This window comes from Triticum dicoccoides, chromosome 1A, assembly GCF_002162155.2.
Source record: "Triticum dicoccoides isolate Atlit2015 ecotype Zavitan chromosome 1A, WEW_v2.0, whole genome shotgun sequence".
NCBI lineage: Eukaryota > Viridiplantae > Streptophyta > Magnoliopsida > Poales > Poaceae > Triticum > Triticum dicoccoides.
This window is the reverse complement of record NC_041380.1, coordinates 169726543-169736520: the sequence shown is the minus strand read 5'-3', so window position 1 is coordinate 169736520 and position 9978 is coordinate 169726543.

The following is a 9978-nucleotide window of genomic DNA, read 5'->3' as shown; positions in this document are numbered from 1 at the left end:
CAGATTGTCCGGCGCCTCCGGTTGGACGGAGGACGTCGGCTCGATAGGCTTGCTCCTCTTGGCAGGAGTTCGCCTGCCGCGCTCCAGAACCGTTGATGATTCTGGCGCGGTGTCCGGCTTAAAACCGGACTTGGAGCCCTGGGGGGTCTTGTCCCCTTTACTCCCGGAGTCCGAGAGGTCGCCTCGAGGTTCCTCCTGGACCAGCTCCTCTTGCCCCGGAGCTTGTCGCGACGCCACTTCGGTGTCATCCGCAGCACAGGGGGAGGCAGCGGGCGGAACTAAATTCACGTCCGATGAATCCAGGGAGCCACTCGATGACTCGTCGAACCCGTCCTTGGGCGGGCTGCATGACTATATTCGACATTAGGGAAAGTTGTGCAACAAAAGGAATATCATGAGTTACTCTGGTATCCGAACACTTACGATTTCGCCGGACGCTTGGCCCTGTCCGGCCACTCCTCTTCGTCCTCGTCGGTATCAGGGGCGTTGTCCGATGGAGGGGTTTTCCTCTTCTTGGACCGTTCGGCCTCCCCTACTGGGGCAGCCTTCCTCTTCTTTCCTCCCCCCGCTAGAGGGGAGAGGTCTCTTCTTCCTCCTCCTCGTCCTCACGAGACAAGTGCGTCTCGGACTCGTCGGACGACGAGTCCGACACCACCATATGCCAGGAACTCTTTTGAGTCCCCGTGGCCTTCTTCTTCTTGGCCTTCTTCTCTGGCACCACATAAGGTGCCGGAACCAGCAGCTTCACTAGGAGAGCAGGGGCTGGGTCTTCGGGCAAGGCAGCCGGACAGTTAATCAGTCCAGACTGCACCTGCCAATCCTGTCAAAGGTGAGGGAGTTTAGATCCCGCATAGAGTCAAACTATGAAGAAAACTTAACATCCTGTAAAAGATGAAAATATTTTAGCTCGCCAGTAGGATGCTGCGAGCTGAATCCGCGGTCTTCGGAGGCGGATGTGGGAGCCTTGGCGCCTTTGGTTAGCCCCCTCCAGACATCTTCGTACATCATGTCGAAGAGCCGGCTCAGAGTTCGGTGCTGCGCCAAGTTGAACTCCCACAAATTGAAGTCCCGTTCATGACACGGAAGGATCCGGCGGACGAGCATGACCTAGACTACGTTGACAAGCTTGAGATGCTTGTTCACCAGGATGCATTTTTGCAGGCCGGTCACCTCTTCTTCGTCGTCCCACGACAAGCCCGTCTCCTTCCAGGACGTGAGCCGCGTAGGGGGTCTGGATCGGAATTCAGGGGCTGCGATCCACTTCGGATCGCGTGGCTCGGTGATGTAAAACCATCCTGACTGCCGCCCCTTCAAGGTCTCCACAAAGGATCCCTCGAGCCATAGGACATTGGCTATTTTGCCCGCCATGGCACCTCCGCACTCCGCCTGGTTGCCGCGCACCACCTTTGGCTTGATGTTGAAGGTCTTGAGCCAGAGGCCGAAATGGGGGTGGATGCAGAGGAAAGCCTCGCACACGACGATAAACGCCGAGATATTGAGGATGAAGTTCGGGGCCAGATCGTGGAAATCTAGGCCGTAGTAGAACATGAGCCCGCGGACAAATGGGTGGAGAGGAATACCCAGTTCGCGGAGGAAGTGGGGAAGAAATACTACCCTCTCATGGGGCCTTGGGGTGGGGAGAAGCTGCCCTCCTCAGGAAGCCAGTGCGCGATGTCTTTGGACAGGTATCCGGCCTTCCTTAGCCTTTTCACATGGCCCTCCGTGACGAAGGAGACCATCCACTTGCCTCCCGCTCCGGACATTGTTGGAGAAGGTTGAGGTAGGAAGTGCGGGCTTGGGCGCTGGAGCTCGGGTGCGCAGAAGATGGATAGGCAAAGGAGGAAGAAGGCGTAGGTAAAAAGGTGGATCCTTATCCCCTTATATGGGCGGATGCGACTATGCATCCCCACCGGCCTAGTAAAACTCGCTTGCCTCCCAAGCGCCATGATAAATGGCGCGGTTGGGTTACCCACATCCGTATTGATGACAATCCCGTAAAGGGGGGACACGATCTCTGCTTTGACAAGACGTGCCAAGGAAACCGCCTCGCAAAACACGCTGAGGTGGAAAAGTGAAAACGATTCGAATAAAGGCTTGGCTGTAGTGTGATGTCACGCGGCGGAATACGTCAGTAGATTAGATTTGTGTTAATATAATTCTCTCTGTGGCAATACGTGGAAACTTATTTTGCAGAGCCGGACACTACTATTGGTGTTTACAAGCTTTTATGAAGAATTTGGAGGAGGAACCCGCCTTGCAATGCCGAAGACAATCTACGCGCCAGACTCGTCATCATTGAAGCCTGGTTCAGGGGCTATTGAGGGAGTCCTGGATTAGGGGGTGTTCGGGTAGCTGGACTATACCTTCAGCCGGACTCCAGGACTATGAAGATACAAGATTGAAGACTTCGTCCCGTGTCCGGATGGGACTTTTCTTGGCGTGGAAGGCAAGCTTGGCGATGCGGATATTCAAGATCTCCTACCATTGTAACCGACTTTGTGTAACCCTAACCCTCTCTGGTGTCTATATAAACCGGAGGGTTTTGGTCCGTAGGACAACATCATCATACAACAATCATACCATAGTCTAGCTTCTAGGGTTTAGCCTCCTTGATCTTGTGGTAGATCTACTCTTGTAATACCCATATCATCAATATTAATCAAGGAGGACGTAGGGTTTTACCTCCATGAAGCGGGCCCGAACCTGGGTAAACATCGTGTTCCTTGCCTCCTGTTACCATCCGGCCTAGACGCACAGTTCGGGACCCCCTACCCGAGATCCGCCGGTTTTGACACCGACAACGGGCACGGGGCATTTCCAGGGCGCGAGCAGACACACGCTCTGGTGATCGGTGAGCTTGTGGTAAGTGATGTAGAGCCCACAGCCTTCGTGCGGGCACTCCACCCTCACCGAGGAGAGTACGACATCCACCGCCGTGTTTCTCACGTCGAAGACACTGCCGCACTCACAAATCTGGCACTGCCACTGGTTCTCGAGGCCTCGACATGGCAGTCCGCGCAGGCCAGGTGCCCTCCCTTGCACTGCACAAATCAATAGAACAGCACAGCAATCAAGAAACCTGCACCTTGCTCGATCAGCTGAACAGACAAGGTGTATTCAAACCTCATGCACTGGAGGCTTCAAGGGGCGGAGGCACAAGGGGAAGTGGAGCAAGGAGAGGTCCATCGAGACCATAGAGATATCCATCATCGGGTCATGTTCCGTCTGCATGATCTCGCCCTCCTCGTGCACAACCATCTCTCGCTTTAGGGCCGGGGCATTACAAAGATTTACCGTCACATATTCATACTACTTCAAGGTGCATTAAATCAATACATGCAAGTATCAAAAGGAGAGTCACTGCATGCATGCATGCGTTGTAATTAATGCGTCGGTAAACGCAAATTATTGAAATATATCGAGTGTTGTGCTTTGATGTGTCGCATCAACTCGTACAACAAAGAGAAGTTTGATTACTACAATGCCCTCTCCCTCACGGACTGAGCACGGGTGCCTTAACTGCACCTACCTTCGGCTGTATGATAGGTGGGCCACCAACCTGTTGCGCCCACATGTCATACACGCAAAGGCATGAGCAGTAAGTCAATGAAGCTGCGTCCCTCCCTCGCCCACGAGTGTGGTAGCTAGTAGGACTAGGAGAAGCTTTCGCTACACGCTCTCCCTCCCGCACGCAATGGACATGCAATAGTTCATTCGGTGTCAGATGGCTAGAAGCGTACTGTAGTACTCCTCCACTGTAGTAGTACTCCATCATTGTTCGACTTCCCGAAGAGCCGAAGAGCCAAGCGCATCTCGGACACTCGTGTGGCAGTTTCATGTGTAGAGTAGCCTAGGATAGCATGTACAATTCCTCTAAGCTTAAAATTGTTGGGGTCGGCTCCATGCTATGAGGCCATCTCGAGCACTTTTTTATTAAAATAATCTTCTGGCCCTACCTGTCATCCTGGTGATTGTAGTTTGCACGCTCATCTGGTCGAGACAGGAATATATTTTGGTGGGGTAAATGTTAGAGGTTGCATCAAATATATTGTACACTGCGGGTCTTTTAGCCAAGTTTAGAGGCAAGCATGTGGGGCCAGTGCTATGTTGTGTCGCATCAACTTGTACAACGAGGAGAAGCTTCATTTTACTACTACACGCCTTTTCCCTCGCCCATGTTGATGTCTACTACACAACCTTCTTCTTGTAGACGTTGTTGGGCCTCCAAGTGTAGAGGTTTGTAGGATAGTAGCAAATTTCCCTCAAGTAGATGACCTAAGATTTATCAATCCATGGGAGGCGTAGGATGAAGATGGTCTCTCTCAAACAACCCTGCAACCAAATAACAAAGAGTCTCTTGTGTCCCCAACACACCCAATACAATGGTAAATTGTATAGGTGCACTAGTTCGGCGAAGAGATGGTGATACAAGTGCAATATGGATAATAGATAATAGTTTTTGTAATCTGAAAATATAAAAACAGCAAGGTAACTAATGATAAAACTGAGCACAAACAGTATTGCAATGTGTTGAAACAATTCCTAGGGTTCATACTTTCACTAGTGCAAGTTCTCTAAAAAATAATAACATAATTGGATCATATAACTAACCCTCAACATGCAACAAAGAGTCACTCCAAAGTCACTAATAGCGGAGAACAAACGAAGAGATTATGGTAGGGTACGAAACCACCTCAAAGTTATCCTTTCTAACCGATCTATTCAAGAGTCCATAGTAAAATAACATGAAGCTATCCTTTCCGTTCAATCTATCATAGAGTTCGTACTAGAATAACACCTTAAGACACAAATCAACCAAAACCCTAATGTCACCTAGATACTCCAATGTCACCTCAAGTATCCGTACCTATGATTATACGATATGCATCACACAATCTCAATTTCATCTATTCAACCAACACAAAGAACTTCAAAGAGTGCCCCAAAGTTTCTACCAGAGAGTCAAGAGGAAAACGTGTGCCAACCTCTATGCATAAGTTCACGAGGTCACGGAACTCGCAAGTTGATCACCAAAACATACATCAAGTGGATCACATGATATCCCATTATCACCACAGATAAGCACATGCAAGACATACATCATGTGCTCTCAAATCCTTAAAGACTCAATCCGATAAGATAACTTCAAAGGGAAAACTCAATCCTTTACAAGAGAGTAGAGGGGGGAAAACATCATAAGATCCAACTATAATAGCAAAGCTCGCGATACATCAAGATCGTATCACCTCAAGAACACGAGAGAGAGAGAGAGATCTAACACATAGCTACTGGTACATACCCTCAGCCCCGAGGGTGAACTACTCCCTGCTCGTCATGGAGAGCGCCGGGATGATGTAGATGGCCACTGGAGAGGGATTCCCCCTCCAGCAGGGTGCCAGAACGGGTCTAGATTGGTTTTCGGTGGCTACGGAGGCTTCTTGATGTGGAGCATCCTATGGACATCACCATGTCAAGAGTCCGTTCGGCGAGTGACACGTGCGACATCTACTTCACATACTCAAAGGTGAATCATCTCCTTTACATGTGCTCACTTGACCCCTTCGAGGATGGTATACTACTTGACACTTCTCCCGTGTGCATGCATAGGTATTGTAGGAGCTTCACGAATGTTGAGGAGGAGTGTAAGAGGCAAGGAACAACTACACCATCCGTGAGGGAAGCATGTAAGCGACGACGGAAGAAGACGGAGAACAGCTCCCAGTCCCCGGACATCCGACCTCGCCAGCCCGGACATCCGGCCGTTCCCGAGCCCCCGGACATCCGGCTCCTAGCCCGGAAATCCGGCCCCTCCGAACCCGAGAGCAACAAGTGCCACCACTCCAGCCCGGACATCTGGCCTCCCCAGCCCGGACATCCGGCATCGTCTGAAAGCCCGGACATCTGGGCCGACCAGGCCGGACATCCGGCCTCCACTATCTGCGCATAGTGAAGGGCCGAGGCCCGTGTATCCCTTATCCCCCTAGACTATATATACTCCACCTCGTCTAACTTTCTAGAGTCAGCATTGGTTTAGCTCATTTTAGAGATAGAGCATTGCTCATCCACATCGGATCTACTCCATGAGAGAGACCGCAGCCTCTACGGAGAAGATCCCTTTGGATTCAAGACCTCCTTGCGGAGAAGATCATCAAGACCCCCTCTTGGGCAGCCCCATCAAGACCTCCTCACGGAGAAGAGCGTTACCTCTTGTATCGTTCTTTGTTGACTTTTGATCTGGTATATCTCTTTGTGTTCATGGATCTAGCGCATGTGTGATCACTATTGTTGGTTTATTGTTTCTCTCGTGTTTCCCCTTGTGATTCCCCATGTTTGCCCCCTCGTGTTCTTCGTGTTCTTCGTGCGATCTGCTCCTTTCATGAAAGATTGGCCATATAGGGTTCCACCCTACATCATCTTGGTATCTAGAGCCACGTTGATCATGATTTCGGAGCCTCCCCATTGTGTTTCTAGCCTAATTTTGTTGTGTTCTTCCCCAATTTTGAAAATCCCCACCAAAAATAGCCCCCAATTTTTTTTGTGATTTATTGGTTTGACGAAGTTTTGTTGGATTTGATCCATGGATTTACTTGGTTTCACGTGGATCTAGCATATCCCCACTTTCCATCCACGAAATCTCTCCAATTTTGCCTTTGGAATCATCAATTTCTGCCCCCAATTCGAAAATTTCCGCCCCAAACGAGACCTGGAATCATCGGGCCGGACATCCGGGCCCCAAGCCGGACATCCGGCTCCTGGAGCACAAATTCCGCACGGTTCTGGACATCAGCCCCCGGATATCCGGCCCCCAAGCCCGGATGTCCGGCCCCTGGGATTCCAGCCTTCCCCGTTTCACCGTTTTGTCCATAACTAATTCATCCGGAGTCCGTTTTTGACGTTCTTTAGCTCGTTGAAAAGCTCTTGACGTCCCCCTCCCCACAAAAATACTACCATCACCATTTGACTCCATCAAAGTTTTGAAACTTTGGCATCTTTGCCTAGGGCTTCCACCACAACCTCCGCATAACCACCACCGACTTACGCAACCTAACCAATTTTGTTCCCCATCGCATTAGTGATTGCTTGAGGAGTGATTTGTATCTCCTAAGGTGTCTAGGCTACTTAGGGATGGTTGCTTCTTCATCAACTACCACCACCACCATAACTTCCGCATAGGCTTACCCACAACACACTTCCGCCACCGCAACTTAATCCAATTTTGTTTGTGTTGTGAGTTGTATCTCCTAAGGTGTTTCGGCTACTTAGGGACCGTGCTTCCAACTCCGACACCGTGTATTGCCAACCTTACCCTCCACTTCCGCATTGCCTACTCGCAAAACCCATCATTGCATTTTCGCAAGCCCATTGAGCTTCCGCAACACCAACGCCGCATTCCGCTACCACCATTTGACACTTGAGATTTTGAGTTCGCGGTTTTTCCATTTCCTAAGGTGTTTCGGCTACTTAGGGACGAGTCCCCATCATCTTGGTATCTCCATCAAGATCACCGCCACTCATCATCGACACGGACGGTAACCTCCATATCATCTTGGTATCGTGGTATCCCTCCATTGTACATTCCCTTGCCATTGCATTGTTAACCCCTAGCCCATTTTGCACTACTTGCCTATCGAGACTAGCCATTTGAGTATTGCCGGCAATGTTACTTGTGCACATTAGTGATCTACACCATACATTGCATACATACCATATCATATTGGTATCATATTATCCCTTGCGTCACAAGATTGTTCCCGTATATACCCAATTGCCATCTTGGTTTGTGCATTTCGCAAAGTGGCCATATAAAAAAAGCTTTTAAGCAAAGAAAAGGAGTTAACAAAGAGCTTGTAAGCAAGTACCATAGCATCATAGCACATTTTCATATAAGATCACCTTGGATCATACCACCAGAACATCATATACATAGCATACTTGGGATAGAGGTCGTTGCATTTTTGTCTCTTATAGGTTGTTCACAAGTGTCGTATCCGCCTATTGAGCAATCATGCTAGCGTCTCTCTAGAGTTGTGCAAAAAGAGCATTTTCCGTGGATTCCACATTTTGAGCTCATCCCTTGGTTGCACGACCCCATTTATCTATCCGTGTGTGTGTTCCCGTGTGCCACATATTGCTATTGGTCTACTTGTTACACTTGCGAATTTGTGAATCTCTTTCAACATTATTGACCCTTGCTAACATTTTACATCAAATTTTTGTGCCACTATCCTCACCGAGCTCCACCATAAACCTTATTTGTGTAGGTGTGAGAAACCGACAAGAATTGGTACCAATTGTGATATTTCCTTGTCCACATTGGAGTGATTATTTACCACTTTCAACTTCGGTCAAGGTACATTTTGTATTCGTTCTTCTCTTTATACCACTCACATTTTTATCTTGGAGTGATGGATAGGCAAGCCATTTCATCTTCGGTCTACAACAACAATGACGAGTTCGATGCCATGAACAACTACAATGACGCCATGATGCAAGCTCAAATGGAGGAGATCAAAGCCCTCATCAAGTCCTACAAGCGGTCTTCCTCATCTTCGAGAAGACGCTCAAGAGCACATGTCTCCGAGCTACCATCTCCGGCAAAATCAAATCGGCATCGAAACCATCACCAACAAGGACGTGCAGGTCAAGAGCTCAACACCAACAACCGCTCAATGACTTCACCATCTCCCTTGGCATCTTCGCCAAGCGACTTCAAGGCATCTTCGCCTACGGACATACGGCATCTTCACCCACAAGCACTTCAAGAGAAGCACCCCAAGCTCAAGTTTGTGACTTCCACGAGCTACTATGACCTCGACATCGACCATGAGATTCCTTTCTATGGGACTCTAGAACCCGAGGAGTATCTCGAGTAGGAGCACCTAATGGACGACTACCTCAAGCTACATCAAGTCCCTCCCAAAGATCAAGTGAAGTGCGCCACAAGGAACTTCCACGACTACATGTCCACATGGTGGCTTCATGCACCTTCGGAGACCTACGACATGAGTTGGTGCAAGACGAAGAGAGCTTTGTAGCGAGAGTTCGTGCCTCCAACCTACATAGAACAACTTCAAGGCCAATTGGAGAACACCATCCAAGGATCCAAGTTCATCGACGAATACTTCAAGGAGATGAAGATTGCCTTGCGACGAGCCGGCGTGGACGACCCCATTTTGATGAAGTTCCACTTTATGATGGGATTGCACAATGACATCTCCAAGATGATCTTCCTCGAGAACTACAAGTCCCTTGACGACAACTACATTGGTGCTCTCAAGGCAGAACAAGAACTCATGAAGGACAAAGCTTCTCCACCCCAAGCTCACTTCGCGATGACCAAGCTCCATGAGAACGAGCATGAGGCTAGTACCACCAAGATGTCCAAGGCCGACGAGCTCCAAGACGGTGCTCCCAAGTTTGACTTCACCGCCATTCCTCTTTTGTGGCATTGATGATGCTGGGTCCTCGATGACTCTTTTTCAAGACGGTGCGGCAACGAGTACGACTACGAAGACCCTCAAGGAACAAGCTTTGGAGGCGAGCGACAAGGTGGAGAGCAAGGATGATGCTTCCATCTTAGGAGGCGAGAGTGGTGATGTGCCATCTTCGGCCTTCATCCATGGTGTCGGTGATGAGATGGTTGAGCATGGGATTTTCCCTTCGACCATGGCGACATATGATGACTTGAGTGACTTTTTCCACCATATTGAGAGTGAGAGTGACTTCACCACCATCCCCATATATGACGTGTTGCCACAATTCCCATGTAAGGAGAGCCACAACCCCCACCACTTGAGTGAGATGAGTGACTCCACCTGTGACGCCCCAAGACCGTTGCGCCAGGTGTCTTCCAGTTATTCGCTGTTGTTGCCTTGTCATTTGTTTGCGTGTCATGCATTTCATAGAATGTCATCATGTGGATCTCATTTGCATACGTGTTCGTCTCATGCATCCGAGCATTTTCCCCGTTGTCCGTTT